This window comes from Mesoplodon densirostris, chromosome 3 (assembly GCF_025265405.1).
Source record: "Mesoplodon densirostris isolate mMesDen1 chromosome 3, mMesDen1 primary haplotype, whole genome shotgun sequence".
Classification (NCBI taxonomy): domain Eukaryota; kingdom Metazoa; phylum Chordata; class Mammalia; order Artiodactyla; family Ziphiidae; genus Mesoplodon; species Mesoplodon densirostris.
Window position 1 is genome coordinate 95,893,809 of NC_082663.1, and position 19,091 is coordinate 95,912,899.

The following is a 19,091-nucleotide window of genomic DNA, read 5'->3' on the forward strand; positions in this document are numbered from 1 at the left end:
TTCTCACCCTGTTTGATTCTAAGCTTCCTCTGTTTCATCCTACGTATTAGATAACTCTAAAATTCTGCTTCAGTCAGACTATAACCCTGCTGAAGAATTTATAATGTCAAAAACATTCTACTCCAGGCTTCCCTGGTGGCGCAGTGGTTGAGAATCTGCCTGCTAATGCAGGGGACACGGGTTTGAGTCCTGGTCCGGGAAGACCCCACATGCCGCGGAGCAACTAGGCCCATGAGCCACACCTACTGAGCCTGCGCGTCTGGAGTCTGTGCTCCACAACAAGAGAGGCCGCGACAGTGAGAGGCCCGCGCACCGCGTTGAAGAGTGGCCCCCGCTTGCCACAAATAGAGAAAGCCCTCGCACAGAAACAAAGACCCAACACAGCAAAAATAAATAAATTAAAACTCCTACCTCCGACATCTTCTTTAAAATAAAAACCAAAACATTCTACTCCAAAAGAACTGACTGTCTTACTGTCCCTAAATGTCACTCTCTTTATAACGTCCACCCATTGGTATATGGCATTTATTTTGCCAAGGCTGCCTTCCCACCTATCCCCCTTCCAATGATCCAAGTTTTATCTTTTTGCCAAGACTTACTCAGATACCACCTCCTCCATGAATTCTCCACTCAATCCAGTACATCTTTGAATTTATATAGGATTTGTACCATCCATACTGCTTATTGACACCTTTAACATAATGTCATGCATGGGTTTTATTTCTTAAAGCACATACATCTCTATTCACTTGCTAGGAGGTATTATAAGGTCCTTGTGAACTACTGAGACACATTTCTGTTTTCCAGTATTTTGCACTTAGTAGTTTCTCAACAAATCATATGGAACTGATAAAACGAGAGGATGAAAGCATTACCTATGCTTATTGCCTTGTGCTTCGTTTTTCAAGTCACTGGAGTGGTTCTCAACATAGTGTGAACTCTCTAAAACCTTCACTTGGAAATACAGTTTGGGATTTAATCCTGGATCTTGTGGTGGTTCTCAACTATGTTAATTTTCTCACTTAAGGTCTATGTCATACCTATATGAAAAAAATTAAATTCATGCAGCTGCAAGAAACAGTAAACCCAACCAACTACAGCCAAGTGAGGAAGAGGATTATTCCTATTATGCAAAACATCCAGAAATTGGCCCTCAGTGGCTGGCATAATGACTCCCCAACTCCACTAGGGACTCAAGCTCCTTCTATATCTGTCACTTCATCTTCAGCCTGAGCATTTCCTCCTTGTGGAGATAAGGTGGCTGCTGCCTCCTGGCAGGAAGGTATTGAAGGGCAAAAGGCCTGAGGCTATTATCAGCCAGGCCTGCCCCTTTTTGGAATTTTTCCCAGAAGCCCTACCCTTTCAAGTTTATCTCAGGGGACAGAGTTGCATTACAAGGTATTTAACCTCAGACCTCCCTAAAAAGTAATTTGGAAGAATGGAAAACTAGGCATTGGGTAGATAGCTAGAAATATCTGTCCTAGGTCATAATAAAGAAAAGAAGCATTAGTAACCTCATTCTACACATTTTAAAATATTTTATTTTGACATAATTTCAGACTTTGAGAAAATTTACAAGGCTAGTCAAAAGAATTCCCAGATACCTTCACCCAGATTCCCTACTACAGTTGTTTCTCTCAGATGTTACTGGAAATGCTGCTAGTGCTTCCCGGTTAAGGAGGATGCTAGCTTCAGGAGTAGGATATGTATATATATTTTTTATTTGAATCTGTAACAGCAAAAAAAAGTATACATCAATTCTTATTTGCTTGAGTGCATTTTATCAGTAATATGTTTTGAAGTCTTAACAGTTTAACAATTTGAAATTTCTAGTATCAGTGGAGACAATCCTTTGTTTTTTCCTTAGACATATTATTTAGGTATATTATTTAGCTATATATTAATGGGCTTCCAAATATTAAACTAACCTCACATTCCTAAAATAAGCTCAGGTCATTGTGTATTGTTTCCTTATAGTAGCACTGGATTCTGTTCACCATGTATTATTTTGAACTTTTGCATCAATATTCATTGATGATATTGATTCATAAATTTTTTGTACTATCTTTATCAAATTTATATGTCAATGTTATACTTGCTTCATTAAAACATTAGTAAGTCTTCCTTCATTTTCAATGCTCTGGAATAATGCATAAAGCATTGGGACCATCTACTCTTTGAACTTTGCTGTGAATTCTCACCTGAATATGGTACTTCTTGTGAGGTAGTATCTTGATAACTTTCTCAGTTTCTTCTAGGGCAAGTTGTTTGAGTAAACATTCTATCTTTAATAGGGTCAGTTTGGTAAACTTTTATCTCCCTAGGAAATTATCTACGTCATCTCCATTTTCAAATGTATTACTTAGGGCTTTGCAAAACAGTTTGATGATATTTTAAAATTTTGTCCAACTCACTCGGGCCATTTCTCCCTTTCCATTTCTTATTTTGTATATTTGTGATTTGTCCCTTTGTTTCTTGATCATGGTATCTATAGGTTTGACTATTTTGTTAATGTTTTCAAATTGCCAGGAGTTTGTTTAACTAGATCTGTTTTTCTATTGTCCTCTTTAATTTTTGCTTTCATCATTATTAGCCCTTTCCTTGTGCTCTCTCCTGGTTTACGTTGAGGTTTTTTCTAACTTTTGTGCTTGTAATTTCATTTTTCTATTCTTTCACTTTTATGATAAAGGTATTTTGAGCTGCTGATTTTCCTATTATCACTGCTTTAAACATGTCACTGTTTGAATGTTTTCATTTTTTAAAAACTACATATTTTTTAATTACATAAAATGACAAATTTTATAATTATGTAATTTTTTAGAAGTTATAAAATTTTATATTTCCCTTTCAAGAGCTGTATAACAAAAAGTTAAGTATCCAGGTGCAAGTACTTTGGGTTTTTTTTTAAATAATAATTTCTAGTTTTTGTCCATTGTAATCCAATAGTGTTATTTGTAATATTTAATATTTCTACTGTTGCTTTCTTTGTTATCTAATGTTTTAGCATTTCACCTGTGCTTCAGAGAAACATATCATCTATATTGAGGTATAAAATTCAATATATCATAAAATCTATCTTTTAGTTATGTTTAGGTTTTCCATCCTTGCTTTTGTCAATTTGATCGGTTTTGTGTGTCTTAAAATCCCATATTAGCATGCTTTCTCTACATCTCCTTACATTTCTAGTTAGGTTTTTTGTTTATTTGTTTTTATAAAGAGGATTGCTGTGGGTTTTTTTGGTGCATAATGTTCATAATTGTTATACATCATGAATTAGGCCTTTTAACATTAAAAAGCATCCTTCATTTTTACGTTTAATGCTTTTTGGATTGAATTATACTTTGTATGATATTAGTTTGCTAAACCTGCTTTCTTATTGTTTCCATTTGCCTGATACACTTTGCCTATTTCTTTCTTGTTAGCCTTTTCAAATTATTTCATTTTAGGTGTGTCTCTTACATTTATAGCATATAGGTAAGCCTTCCTTTGAGAGCCAGTTGAACAGCTTTTTTTTTTTTAATAAGTGAGTTGAACCCACTTACATTTATTGTTAAGACTGCCACATTTGATATCAACTGTATAATTTTTTTCTCTATATGATGCTTTTACTTTTTTTGGCTTTTAAGGTTTGTATTTTTGTTTATACTGTTTTAAATGCCATTATTCCCTTGTTTTCTTAAATCATTACAATCATTTATGAGTTTTTAATGGTATTCTTAACCCCCATCTAGCACCTATATGATAATTAGTGAATTTACTCTATTTTCATCTTTCTAATCACATTATGTCTACTCTATCAGAACACAGAACACATAACATTAGCATATGTCATATAACATTTTATTATTCACTTTTTTTTTTTGGCTGCATGGCACTGCATAGGGGATCTTATTTCCCCAACCAGGGATCAAACCCATGGTGCGCCCCCTACATTGGAAGCATGGAGCCTTAATCCCTGGAACATCAGGGAAGTCCTTCTTCATCCTTCTTATTCACCTTTGTTTTAGTTTTAGATATAAGTTATTAAATGATGTCCATCGTTTCTTTTGCTAAAGTTTCCCTCGTTATCTCTTGGTTAAATGGAGTTCATTTTCTAGTAGATTCTTCAAAAAAGCCTCAAGGATACATAATTCCCTGAGCTCTTCTGGGTTTAAAGTTGTTTTTCTATAGCCTTGACACTTGAAGGACAGCTTGGCTGGAGGGAAAAATCTCTGGTTCACATTTTTTATGAAAATGATGTTCCATTGTTGCCTTGCTTTTTCTGTTGTATTTGAGAAGTTTCACATCAGTCTAGTTATCTTCTCTTGTAAGTTACTGTATCTTTTCCTCTGATGGTGCTAAGGAATCTTTATCTTTGTTTAGTAGCTTTATGAGAGTATGACTTTGAGTTGATTATTAAGGGTTAGTTTACAGTAGTGTCAGTGAGCCCTTTCAAAATGTAGACACAGGGGTTTCCCTGGTGGCGCTGTGGTTGAGAGTCCACTTGCCGATGCAAGGGACATGGGTTCGTGCCCTGGTCTGGGAAGATTCTTCATGCCGCAAAGCGGCTGGGCCCGTGAACCATGGCCACTGAGCCTGCACGTCCGGAGCATGTGCTCTGCAATGGGAGAGGCCACAACAGTGAGAGGCCCGCGTATCGCAAAAAAAAAAAAAAAAAAAAAAAATGTAGACACAAGTCCTTTACATCCAAAAAGGTTTTTTTTTGTTGTTGTTGTTGTTTTAATGGTAGTAACTACTAGTTCTGTTCCATTTTTTGTTTTTGTTCCTTGGGACTCCAACTATTTAAATGTTATTCCTTCTGTGGTTGCCTTCCAAATCAATTGCCATCCTTCTGAGTCTTTTTACTTCCTTTGTCACATTTTCTTGGTTGCTTTTCTACTTTTTTCCAATGTCCTTTATTATCTTTTTAAATCTACTCTTCTTTGGCTAACTTATAAGTTAGTCTACATTTCTAATATGATTTTAACTTATTTTATTTCTTCCCTCAGTTTAATAAAGTTGTTCCATTTGAGTTTATGTGCCTTTTGTTCTCAGATTTTGGACTTATAGTTCAAAGCATCCTCCAAAACCACAAAAGCTTGTTTGAGGATACTGAATTCAATTTGAAGTGTTGCATTTCATTTTCTTTCTTTTTTGCCATTGGTTTTGATGAGGATGATTTTTTTTTAATATCACAAAAACTTTTTTTATTATTATTTGACAACCTAATTTTTTAACATCTTTATTGGAGTATAATTGTTTTACAATGTTGTGTTAGTTTCTGCTGCATAACAAAGTGAATCAGCTATACATATACATATATCCCCATATCCCCTCCCTTTTGCATCTCCCTCCTTCCCTCCCACCCCTCTAGGTGGACACAAAGCACCAAACTGATCTCCCTGTGCTATGCAGCTGCTTCCCACTAGCTATCTATTTTACATTTGGTAGTGTATTATGTGTCCATGCCACTCTCTCACTTCGTCCCAGCTTACCCTTCCCCCTCCCCATGTCCTCAAGTCCATTCTCTATGTCTGCATCTTTATTCCTGTCCTGCCCCTAGGTTCATCAGAACCTTTTTTTTTAGATTCCATATATATATGTGTTAGCATATGGTATTTGTTTTTCTCTTTCTGACTTACTTCACTCTGTATGACAGACTCTAGGTCCATCCACCTCACTACAAATAACTCAATTTCGTTTCTTTTTATGCCTGAGTAATATTCCATTGTATATATGTGCCACATCTTCTTTAGAGGATGAGTCTTTAATCAGCTAAACATTTGGATTATTCTCATTCTGTATTTTTGTAATAACCTTAAAAACAAGCTGGAAACATGCTTCTGCATTTCTGTAGACAGAGCCAGCAGTTTGGGGTGCTTGTGAGAAAGAACAATTTCTTACCACAGTGTAACAAGGAGTAATTTTTTTTTTAACTAAGTATTGTATTTTGGGGGTTGGGGGGAGAGGTAAATGAGGGAGGGGTTTGGTGTGTCCTCTCATAGTTTGATTCTCTTCTGTCCAAACATCCCCATCTTGTTTCCTTTTCCCTCCTCCAGACACTTTCCAAGGATGGCTCTCCATTACCTTAACCTTCTTCTTTGCCTATAGTGTTACCACTCAGCTACTCTTTACTCATGTCTCACACATACTTTTAAGTCCCTCCCCTGTAGTCAGAGCTCTGGCCTGTCACCACTACACTTTTTCTGTATTTTCTCAGCCTTTTTCTTTCTGTTGGTGGTTTCTATTGGATTTATTTTCCCCCTACTGCTATCTCCCCATTTTACTTCTTCTGTGTAGTTTTTGCTGAACTACCCATACAGCCCCCCAAAGGCTTGCAGTGGGGAACACAAGAGAGAGCATGCTGGGATTTCATGTTTATTCTTCCACTTACTGGTAATTCGAGGTTTGGACCAGTCTGACTTATAGTTATGATGATGGAAAAGTTTGTGTGGTTGTGTTGTTTTTATTGCTCTTTATTATTTTGAGAAGTTGGGAGAGTCAAATTTACATATCCACCCTTGGCTCAGCTATTTTTTTATTTCCTGAGATACTGACACAAAAAAAAATGAGGAATAGGAATGACAATAAACAACACCATTCAAAACAGCTGACTAGAGAACCCAGCCTTTAGGTAGAAAAGTGTGTCAAGAAGATATCTTTTAGGAAGCTGAGGCTTTAAGGAATTTACTACTCTCATATTTTAGCAACTTTCCCTTGACTTCTAGGACATAGGAAGTGGGCAGAGTGAGGGAGTATTAAAGGATACAATGGCAAAATTGAGGAAATATGAGTCTTAAAGGACACCACTAAAAACATTATCAGATATTTAAAGATGCTACCTGAGCATGACACCTATAGTACTGTGTCAGTACAATATGGATAAAAGCAGTTGTAGACAAGGGGTATGTAGGACCTTCAGAATCTTTAGTTTCCACTGCAGACATAAACACTGAAATTATTAACACACTTCACAAACAAACACCAACTACCACATCCAAGATAGATGGCTTATTTTACTTTCACGGCAAATTATGCCATTACATTATGTTACGTTACAATAGAATCTCCTGCACCACCTCTTCAGTGTGAAAAATTGAACATCTGCTCATATCAGTCACTGTTTAATGATGTGTGCCAAACTTAATGTAACTTCCACCTGATACTTTGTCACTGATGCTTAGAGGACTGTTTTATACCACCAGCATTCCTTAGTATTCCAGCATGGTTCTAATCAACTGAGCACTGTAAAAAATTAATGCACTCATTAAATGTTATCATATGTTCTCCATTCTGTGATATATATGGAACCATAAATTAGAAATGCTTCCTCTCCACTTTCTGTGTAAATCAAGATAACAGGGTATCTTTCTCATATCATTACCCCTACTTTAATCTTTGCTTTTTCCCTTCAGGGATCAAATATTACTTAAGAAAGGAAAGGTTTTCTCTCTCCTGCTTGTTTTATTACTGAGCTGCTTCCTTTGGAAAATCAAGTGTTTTAGGGTAAACGGGTGGCAGCTTGATTGTCAAAATTCTTTAAAAACTTCAAGAGTTTCCTGGAAAGGGCTGAAAAAAAATAGGCTCCCTTGGCTTTTTCTCAAGGATTTATAGCAAAGCCACATAAAAAGAAGGCATTCTTTCTTCCACATTCATGACACTCATTATGCTTGTAATTACTTGATTATTAGTCTTCCTATATATTTTTTGACCCATAGACACAGAGTTCATCTTTTGGAGAGTTTTTTCTTTTAAACTGTATTTTCACTTTCAGGCTTATTGCTCTGTTAAAAGCAAGACAGTTATGCCTGCCCACATCACCAAGACTTAACACTTAATTACAGTTTCAGCATCTCCCAAGAATGGAATCTTAAACCAGTCAATCTGGAATCATCTGGTCAGCACTAGTGAGGTCATCTGCCTGATAGACCCCTGCCTCCCCTAAAGGAAGGTGACCTTACCACAGCCAATTTGCATTTTGCTAGTTAAACTTCCTTGTCCAGCTCCCTTCTGCGTATAAAAGGATTTCATCTTGTAAAATTCTTCGGAGCATCCTTCTATCTGCTAGATGGGACACTGCCTAATTCAAGAATGGCTGAATAAAGCCAATAAGAGGTTTTAAATTTACTCAATTCAATTTTGTTATGTAGCAGCTCTATTCAGATAAATTGCTTTTTGAGCCAAAGTTAGTATGTTTATTTTTAAGAAATTAACCCATTTCTTCTAGATTCTCAAGTTTATTAACAAAATGTTAGACATCTTTTACTTAAAATTTCCTAAAATCTTTAATTCTACCCCATTTTTAATTTTTGAAAAGGTTCTGGTTCATTTCTAACTAGATTTTTCCAGAAATCTTCTAGATTCTAGTTAAAGGTGAAAAACATCTTATAATTTAACTGATATGCTCTGTTTTTTTTTTTTTTTTTACTAATCTTTGATTTTATCTTTATACATTTCTTCTTTTTAAAAGTACTTTTACATTGAGATCCTAGGTGTCCAATAAATGTACTTAAAAGTATAATTTTTATCAGAATTCTTTCACTCCAATTAATTGATTACTTCTCATTTTAGTTTTGATTTTTTAATCCCAGTTCTATGAATATGTATATCTGAGAAGACTGTACTCTGTACTCTATAAATTTATATATATAATCATTTGGTCAAATCTGTGGATTATATCACTCTATATTCTAATTCATTTTATCTACTTGATCAATTTCTGAATGAGGTTTTGGATTCTTTTTTAAGTCTTCCATCTTGATTGTGAATTTGTTCACCTCTCCTTATGACATTTTAATGTTTTGCTTTAATGCATCATAAGTCTATGTTACTAGGTTTATGAAGGTTTGTCCTTCATGTTTTTTAACTGATTTATCTAATTAAAATGTTGTTTTTAGTGCTTCCTACCTTTAATGCCATTTTTGCTTGGTGTTTTGCTTTACCTGCACTCTGTTGAAAGGCAAATGCTAGGATATCTCTTTTTATGATTTGATTTCCAAAATTCTGGCTTCATTTTGTTTTTTAAGTTTCCTGAAATAGCTTGGAGTTTTTTTTTTTTTAACCCAATCTCAGAATTTCTACCCAGAGTTGGGGAATTTAATCTCTTCCCATTTATTAGGATTACCAGTATATTTGGACTTATGTTAGCCACCTTATTTTTCTATGTACTGTATTTTCTTATTTCTTTTCCTCTTTGGTATTTACTTAGAGTGAACAAATGTAGATTTTTTATTTTGTCCTTTGTGGTCTGGAATTCAAACATCCTATTTGTATATGAATATCTATATTTATTTTCCTACCACATATAGTTAGTTAATATCACATTATCTCATTGAGCAAGGAATACATGTTAGCTCATACTTCCTTTATTCTCTTCTAATTCCACATTTAGGAATATAAATTTTTGTCTAGAAATGAACAATTATTCAGACATAATAGCAGTATTATTTTCTTGGATTCTTCCTCACCCTGATTTCTTGTAATTATATGTTTTTTTGTTACATATATTGTTCATTTGCTAGCATACATACTGGTTATTCTCTAACTGGGGTTTGTAGGAAGTGGAATTTATCTTTTTTAAATCTGAAAAAAATTTAAGTTTGCTCTTACAGATGAATGAGAATTTGACCAAACATATAAATCAGGATTCAAATCTTTTGTCTTCCTGTATCTAATGTTGCCATTGAGAAATACAATGTCAGTCCAATTCTTTTTCCTTATATGTATCTTTGTGGGTTTGTTTCTTTCTTTGGAAGTGTCTGTTTACGCTTGGTGCTCTGAAAGTTCTCCCTGGTAAGTTAAGGAAGATATGTCATCATTTTCCTTCTGACAGGCCTCAACGTGCCTATTCAAATTCAGGTACCATTCAACCTCTAAGTTGTGGGGAATTACCTTCTAGTACTTTAATTATATCCTCTCTTCCATTTCCTCCTTTGGGAGTTCCCATTAGATAGATTTTGGGATTTCTAGGTCTTTTTGTTTCAGCTTTCTTCCATGCTTTTTTGCTTCCATGCCTTTTTGTGGTGGTTCTGGGATAATCTTCTGCTCAGTATCTTGGGTCAATATTTTGATGCATAGATTGTGTTCCTTTTGCTATTCAGGTTAACAGAGCTTTTGGTTTTCAATTTGGGTAATCTTATTTCCTAGTCCCAAGACCTCTAAGGATTTTACTGTATCATGAAACTGATGAATCTTGTTTTGTAAGTATGCTATCATCTCACCTCCTGGAAGGCAATAAATATACTTCTTTTAAACTCAACAGTAACCTCAGATCTTAGGTGTTCTGTTGAGTTCGTGGTGTTTGTTCTTCAAACATTTGGAGATCTGAGTTGCTTGTTTGTCTTTGTGCTTGATTCACTGCTAGCTTATTTGTTGACTTTATTTTTCCCTCATATTTTCTCTACTTATTGGGGTAAAATTATGATCTATAAGTAGCTAATCTTCTCAGTGAGAGAACCTCCCACTCCTCCCACTGGAGGCTAGTCCACTTGCTGATCCATAAACTAGTCCTCTGATGATTCTCTTGGGACCCCTTTCTGCACCTGATACCTAAAACTGATTTTAGAGAATCTTTAAATTTGTCTCCACAGGCAGCAGCCATCTTCTCCTCTGCCTGTTTTGAGCTATTTCCCCATCATTTAATCCCACCTGCCTCTGTCTTTCGAGTAGTCTTCAAATTCTGTTTCACTTATGGCTCCTCTCCCTATTTCTTAGTATTGCTGTGTATTTATTCATTGCCTTTTGTATCTGTGGTTCATAACCAAGAATCCAACAAAATGAAGTCACCCCCCTACCCAGAAAAATACATACACACTGAGACTTCAGGGCCCCCTGACTCTTACCAACCTGCTGGGGGAAGTGGACACAAGAAAATGTCACTGACTCACTGGCCTCCATTCAGTCCAGCTTTTCCCAGAAAATATATTTAAAACCCCACCTCACAGTTTCCCCCTGACCTTCTATCCATTTTTCAAGATCCTTCCTAGACTTTCCATCAGTGGCTCATCCCTTACCTGGCTAAACTGCCGAGACCACTACTTGAGTATGTCAGATGCTAACATAGATGTACCTTGGCTTTGCATTGCTTTTACAGCCACATGTCCATATTGAAAAAGATGAAAATGTTTTCAAGAAAGATCAAAAAGAAGGCAGAGCAGACATGATATTGCTGAGCAACAAAGCAGCTGGGTGGGAGAGGACCCTCAGGCCAACAGCCTCAGCTGCAAACAATCACAGGCAGTGATGAATGGTGTTACAAAGGGTCATCATTACCCTCAGGGATGGGGACAGCCTAAGATGATAATGAATATGTTTGGGAAGAATAATATAACCTCATCTGGTATGGATGGGTGGCATCAGCATCTAGGCTGCTGGATAGGAGAACATGTTGACATTATTTATAGCTACAATGCAGAACTATGACAGAGATCCATTGTAAACAATGCCTTCCAAGGCAGCTGCTTTCCATAAAAACCATATAACAGAAAAGAGTGTACAAAGGGTGCCTTAGGATGGTGGCATTAAAGAGGGCTGTCATCTTAACTAAATCTGGGACTCATTTGCGTTCCTATTTTTATTTCCATTTACATTTTTCTATATCTGAGCAAACTTTCTAATTTTTTTAACCAGTAAGGTTTTTTTTTAATGTATGTTTCTATTTTGAGTTCTCATTACTTGAAAATGGGCCAAACTACACATTTTTCCAAAAGTGAGGAAACTTAGCATACCAAACTCTCCCCAAACCCCCAGAAAAAATATTTTTCTCTATAAAGAGCTTTAATGCACAAGTCTATTAAGGAATTGCCATTCCCAGAGGAGAAGTCTTACTTTATATGAAAATAGGTTAAAAGGTCATTATCAGTTAAAAAAAATTTGATTATAAGTGAAAAGAAGCTATTAATGTCCTGAGGGTAGAATACATTAATCATGAAACATGACCTAGATAAGTCCCCATGTACCTACTGCCAATCTCTAGTTGTAAAACCACAGGATCTTGACATCAGAGGAAATGAGAGCCCCTAAAGTTAATAATATTGAAAAGTTCTGGTACAGAAAGAAGTTCAGGACTACGATTCTACTTCAAAATGATTTTGCAAGATTGACTTTAGAAGCCAAAGAAAAGTTTTTATAACAAAATACCTGGAAATCTCTTGTAAGCTCTGCTTTCCTGGTGGCTCCCTCCCGTCTGCTGGGAGAAGCCAATCCTGTTGCTTTGAGTTCACCACAGGGGCTCGCGCCTGCCTCATCTGTCGGGAATTCTCTGTCTCCTTTGATTTTGTCAAGATGTTTCCAGGAAGCCACAGCTTTTTCTCATTTCTATACCACTTGGTTGATCAACTTGTCCTTTCAGAACTCTCCCATTGTCTCCCCTTGCTTTCTCCCAGTCTAGGTTTCTTATCACTCCCCCATCACCTTTACAATCTACACCCACAGTTTATCTTGTTGTGCTCTTTGATAATGGCACTGGAGAGATAATCACTTCAGAATCAATTCTGTGGTATACAAATCCGTTTTGTCTCCTGTCCACCACCAGCCTAGTTCTCCCTCTTCCCCGAAACAGCTAAAGGCCTGGGGTCCATCACCTGCCACTTCCCTATTGCAATGGCTTCTCTTCCTGAGCAAAGCCTAGACAAAGACCTTGTTTCTCTTCATCTCTCCTCCCAGACTGGGCAGCTCAGCAGACGATCTACAAACATGGATTCAGGTTGGAGTGTTAGAATAGCACCAAGTGAAGTTCCTAGAGTTAGGCTTCCTTCAGTCAATGCTGGACTCTATCACCTACTGACCATGTCACTTTCATGAGTCACTAAGCCTAGCTGAGCTGCAGTTTATTTGCCTATGAAAGAGAGAGAATAATGTTGCCTACTTTACAGGGTTATTGTGAGGCAAATGAGTTAATCCATATGGTGACTTTATATGATAAATTCTCAGTAATTGTTAATGTACTACTCCCCCTAAATGATTTTCCCTTACACTTAATGGCAAAAAATCAAAGCACAAAGAAAAAGAGGAAAGAACTAAGTGAATTAAGACCTGTGAAATGAGACCCAACAAAACCAATTGAGAGACTTTTTCTTTAACTCCTCTTCACAGGGGCTTTTGATTTTCCTTGTTGAGCTATTAGTAGTTATGGCCATTAACATTACTCATATGCTGTTAAATACTGGGGAAAGCCAAGTCCCTCCTGGGACTCATCACATAGCAAGAGGTCTTGATTTTGTTTCCAAGCCTTATCCTCAGGACTCTCTCCAAAGAGTTCTCAACAGGACAAATAGTGGCTGATGCTGCCTGAGTAATCACTACTATCTCAGAACCTTCTAGAACCACACCAGCTGCAAATGATTCATCATCTACCACCCTCTTGCAGAAAACCAAGATTTGTCTTTGTGATATCTCAAACTGATTGTTTCCTCAAAACCATAAAAGCATTATCCCTGTTTTTGTTTTGTGTGTATCTATGGCCAATTATAAAGGAAAATAAAAGTTTATGGTAAAACACAATCATTTAAATTATTGATCATATCATTTTTCCCTTCACAGTAGACCAGACCTGCTTTAACAGGAATCTAGTTACTCATCCAGTAGGTGGGTTCTTCAGGTTTGGGAGGGGCAGGAGCTGCTTGCTCAGACAAAGGCAGTAGAGTGAGAACAAGTATTATAAGGTACTGCAGAGCCAGTAAGGAAGTGAAAAGATTCCAATGAAGTGGGATTAAGAGTGATTCTTATGCCCCAGGGGGTTAGAGGTCGGATTGTGGTTGCAGAGGCACTGCAAAGAGTTCAAATTTAGAGGAAAGAATTGGAGCACAAAGAGTGCAGGGACAAGTAAGCAGATGGATTCTGAGTGGCTGCTATAGGCCAAAGAATTTAAGTATCGCCTTTATCACATATCCACATATGTGGATCTGGCTGTTTTATAGGTAGACACATCATGGCCCCAAACATCTCAGCTGCTTATTTCAAAATTCACCTCCACTGATCATTCAACTTGAAATTCTCACTATATAATCATTCTGATTAAAAGGTCAACCCATTCATTTAGCCAAGAGTCCAGGGCACTCAGTATATACCAAGACCAACACAGGTACTGAAGGCATAGAAGTGAATCTCTGCTATCGAGTCTGTTCTTTAGTAAATTAGATTAATAAGAAAACAGACTACTGTGGGGTGATCAGGGGAATGTCTGCAGCATTTCACAGAGGAGACAGCATTTAGGATGTTTTGCAAGGAATGAGGAATCCAGCTGTACAAGTTTTGGGGAAGTTGAATTTCAAGCAGAGGGGCAACTTACAAGAGCAAATATGTGAAAATCATTTGAGCCATGAGAGAAAGTGTTCAGAGAATAAAATAGTTCAGCCTGACTGATCCTGGGGTTTGTGTTTATGGGTCAGGGCTGGAGTAATGCTGAGGAAGTTAAGCTTGAAAGAAGAAAGTGGGGAGAGCAAACTGTAAAGAACCCTGCCAGACACCATAAAAAGTTTGAAAGACGTTCATCTGGATTAGATCATAGAAAGTCAAGACTGCAATCAAGGAAAACCAGAGCTATTCCAATAATTATGTATGAAATTATAAGAATCTGATATAAGACAGAGGTTGCAGACAGAGAGGTAGGGAAGTATTTGAGAGTCTTCAAGTATCAAAACAGACTGGACATTTCACTCTTGGTATCTTGTAGGCTTTGCAAACGCTACATATGCAGAATGAAACTCATTACATTTCCAACCAAAACTATTCCTTCTCCTCTTTTCTTATCCTGGTTAGCAGTTCTTTCATCCATCCACTCTCCCAGCCTAGAAACAAGTGAAAACTCCAACTTTCTTCTTCGTTCCTGCCTCTCCTCTCCAGTTGGTCACCAAACACTATTGATTTTAATGGGTGGAGAGGTAAAGTGGGAAATAAAAGGGAAAATTGCTCAAGATCAATATGGAATCACAAGTGCTATATGATCTTTGATGTCGGAAGTCTGACTGACTACGAGGGATTGATGCTCCACTAAAGCCAAAAAGCCTCTGGTCACAAGAACAGTGGTGGCCCTTTAAGGCCCACCTCTCTCCCCTGCCTAGTGCTTGCATCATTTCCAAACACTTCACTGCAATCCAACAAGGCTGATGACCTTACCTCACTCTTCTGTTATTTTTTTCATCTAGCAAACTAAGCTATTTTAAAGATCCTGGATCCTTGACAAGAACAAAGTCAATATTTTGCAAAGACTTGGATAAAAACATTCTAATAAAAGCTGTATAGTAATATTTTTCAGATAGGTAGAACTTCAAGGTTAAGTCTAAGGGTAGAATTGGTTTGGGAAGGGGAGAGGGAAATACAAACCACTAATCAACCTCATTTAGAATCATGGGGGAGGAAGGAGGTGAAGAGCAAAGAAAAATATATAAACACAAATATGAGGTAGAGAAAAAAATAAAATACAAATTATAAGAGAATACTTTTCAAAGTCTATGCAAATAAAAATAAAAACCAAGAAAAATGGAAAGGAAAATACACATTACTAAAATTGACACTAAAAATGAGAAGGAGCAGGAAAAAACCCTGTTATCCAAAAACTTCCTCACAAAAAGCACCTGTACGAATAATGTCACAGGTGAGTTCTAAAAGAAACCATCAAGGAACAAACTCAATTGTTTAAAATATTCCAACACAGATAGAGAGAACACAAACTGCCAATTTTTTTTCAAAAGCCTGCATGATAGTGATACAGAAATCTGATAAATATAGCAAAAAAAAAAAAAAAACTATAGTCTAATCCAATTCATGAATATTAATAAAAAAATATTCTATATAAATATATAAGCAAATAGAAGCCAGACTCACCCTAAAAGAATGACTTATCACTAACCATGCCAAGGATGATTCAATATTAAGACACATATTAATATAACTCATTCTATCAACAAGTCAAAAGAAAAAAGCACCCTGTATTATCAGCTATCCAGATGCTGAAATAGCATTTCATCTTTATAACCTGGAATGGGTGAAGAATTTTAATTTTTAGCAAATGATAAATATATAGAAACTCCATTGCCTGATAAAATACATATATCTCATGTCAAATGCCAGCCATTCTGAACGCTAAATATATGCAAAATACTTAGAAGAGTTTTTTGGAAGATAATTAGTACCAAACATGTGTTCACTATTATTTATAATTCTCATAACCATTATTAGAAACATTTCCATATTATATGAAACACATTATCATCAATATTTAACACTGTTTTGAAAGTACTCAAATTAGCTAAGAGAAATAAAAGACAAAACTTGGAACAAAGTTAAACACTCACCATTTTAGAATATACAATTTCATACCTGTAAACCCCAAGAAAATTAGGTGAAAACTAAAAAAAATGGTAGTAGAATCCAGTAATGTATCCGATTATATTAATATATATTTCTTATTTAATATATCATATTTCTTATATGACAACAATGTGCAATTATAAAATAAGAAAAAACTCATTTACAGTATATACAAAAGGATAAAACATGTGGATGTGAAATTTGTAAGAGATGTCCCCTTTATAGATAAAGAAAACTTTGAAACATTGAAGATAAATATACAGAATGGTGAATAAATAAAAAGATACACCTTATTCTTGGGTTAAAAGACTCAAGTTGTAAAGTTGTAAAGATTTTCTCATTAGCTTTGAAGTTGAACAAGTTGACTCTTAAGATCATATATAATCAAAGTTTGCCATTAAAAAAAAGAGTCATGGGAGGGGACTAGCCTCACCAAATAATAAAACATTACAAACAGATCACAAATGGAATGGTTGGTACCAGTGCCTGCATAAAGAGTCTAAAAGAGCAGAGTAGAGCATTCAGAAATAGGCCTAAATACATAAGGAACTCATGGGATAATAAATTTGGCATTTCAAACGAATTCATGATATTGGGATAACTATCCACCATTCTGAGAAAAGCAAAAAAGATTTTCTTATAAGATTATATTATACTATATACCTTTTTACTAGTGAAAATTCCAAATAGATCAAAGATTTAAATCTGTATTTTTATAGTAAAAGTACAGTAAAACTGCAAAGTATTAGGCCCATTGTGTTGTATGATATCCAGATATATGTATACTTTGCAAGATAGAGGGCCAAGCTCTCAGCCACTAGCTGCTCCTAAGGAAAATCTCCCTGTGGTTGCTGCAGTGGTTGCATTGATTTGCAATGGTCCAAGTCTGCTTATTCCACTACTCAGAACCATGGCTTCCAGCAACAGTTTTTTCTTGTTCTTCTGAGTTACATTTCACTCAGAAGAGGAAGTAGTGTAAACAATAGAATAAGTTTCCTAAAAGCAGAGACAATGATCTTCCTAATTCTTGGAACGTAGAGGGTGTTCATTGTTCATAGGTCTGAGCTCCAATCCCACCCTCATGCTTCAGGACCCTCTCTAGACCTTTGCCCATCCATCCTCTCTTCCATACTTCCTCCCCATGCACTATCCTCATCTTCTTATCTTTGCTTGGAAAAGGTGACTTCACCGATTCAGATCCCTGTTTCTATTCTTGAAACGCCCCCTAGAAGCACATCTTGAATTGACAGTGTTCTATACAATGTGTTCTTTTTCCAAATAAATTTCAAGGCACTAAATGTTCTGAAAGTGTTTTTAACTACACAAGAAATCTGTAATCCTAAAACATCGGTTTGAGAAAGCAAACATTAGGAATTGACAAGTCTCTCTGTTTAGGGCCAGTTATAAAACGTTAAAATGTGATTGATCAGCACAGTTGTAAAACACATGCACACATAAGGACTAAAACTAGAAGAAAATATGAACATAGGGACACAGTTATGTTAGCACAGTAGAAGGATGGTTAAGTTTCTTCTTTTTAATTTTTTAGTATTTTGTAGCATAAATAGAAATATAAATGTTTCCATTTTAAAATATCCTCATAAACAAATAAAACATTCAAAGAAAAGTTAAGGAAATCAGTGGTCTCTTACACCAACCTCAAAAGGTGTTACTATTATATTTCCTTTCTGTCTTTTCTTTACCAGTTTATTTCCTGACATATACATTGCATAAAGCATAATGTTCTGTAAACTGCTTTGTTAATTTAGCTTTAGACATTAAGCATTCCACATCACTTAAAATCTTTAAGAATATTTTATTGGCTACACAATAATCCAAAGAAAGACTATATCATAATTCTGTTTACTTATTCCAGAGTTAGACATTAGAGGTTATAACAGCACAAGGTTTTAAACAAATGGAATAGCAATAATAGCATTTCCGACCATTTACTTAGATAATTCTACGTGCAAAAATCTTCTCGTTCAAATTTTTAAGAGTTTCTACCTGGATATTTATTAGAAAGTCAGTTGATCAACATTAACCATCCACAATCAAACACAATTCTCACCTTTGGTATTCCTTCTTTCACAGGCATGATAGAAGTAGACCATTTTAGTTAAGTCTTCAAAGACTGATAGATGAGAGTTTCAAGAGACTAATTCACTGGCTTATTCCTAAAAACTTTGATTCTCACATTTTCTGACTCAATCTCTGAGACCTTAGGTGAAAACCTAAATTAAAAAATCTACACTTGAGAAGAACATACAAAAATCCCACATAAGGCCCTCAATTCTCCTAAAGTTATCAAACCCTTTCTAAACTTAATGTAGACCAGAATCACCTGGGGGACTTGTTAAACACAGACAGCTGGGCACCACCTCCAGCGTTTCAATAGGTCGGGTAGGATTCCTACAACTTACATGACTACCAACTCCCCAGCGGCTGATCTGGGGCCTGCACTTTAACAATCATTGCACTGAATTATTATGTTAAGTGCCTGTTATGTCCCAAGTACTGACCCAGGTGCACAGAGACGGCAGTAAACAGACAGGCAAGGTTTCTGCTCTCATGAAGCTTATCATCTAATAAACGGACAGCAGGCAACAAGCAACTTTGCAAATGAGAAGAATTTTCTGGCAGTGTTGTGTTAAATCCACTTAGAAATTCTCTGGAGTGAGAAAGGGCATCTCCAAAGACAGAGTGCTGGTACCTACTCTTCACCTGTGTCCTTTTTCTCTGGCTGCTATAGGGTTGAATCCAGAAAAACCGATCAAACTCCCTGTTTATGTTTTAGCAAATCC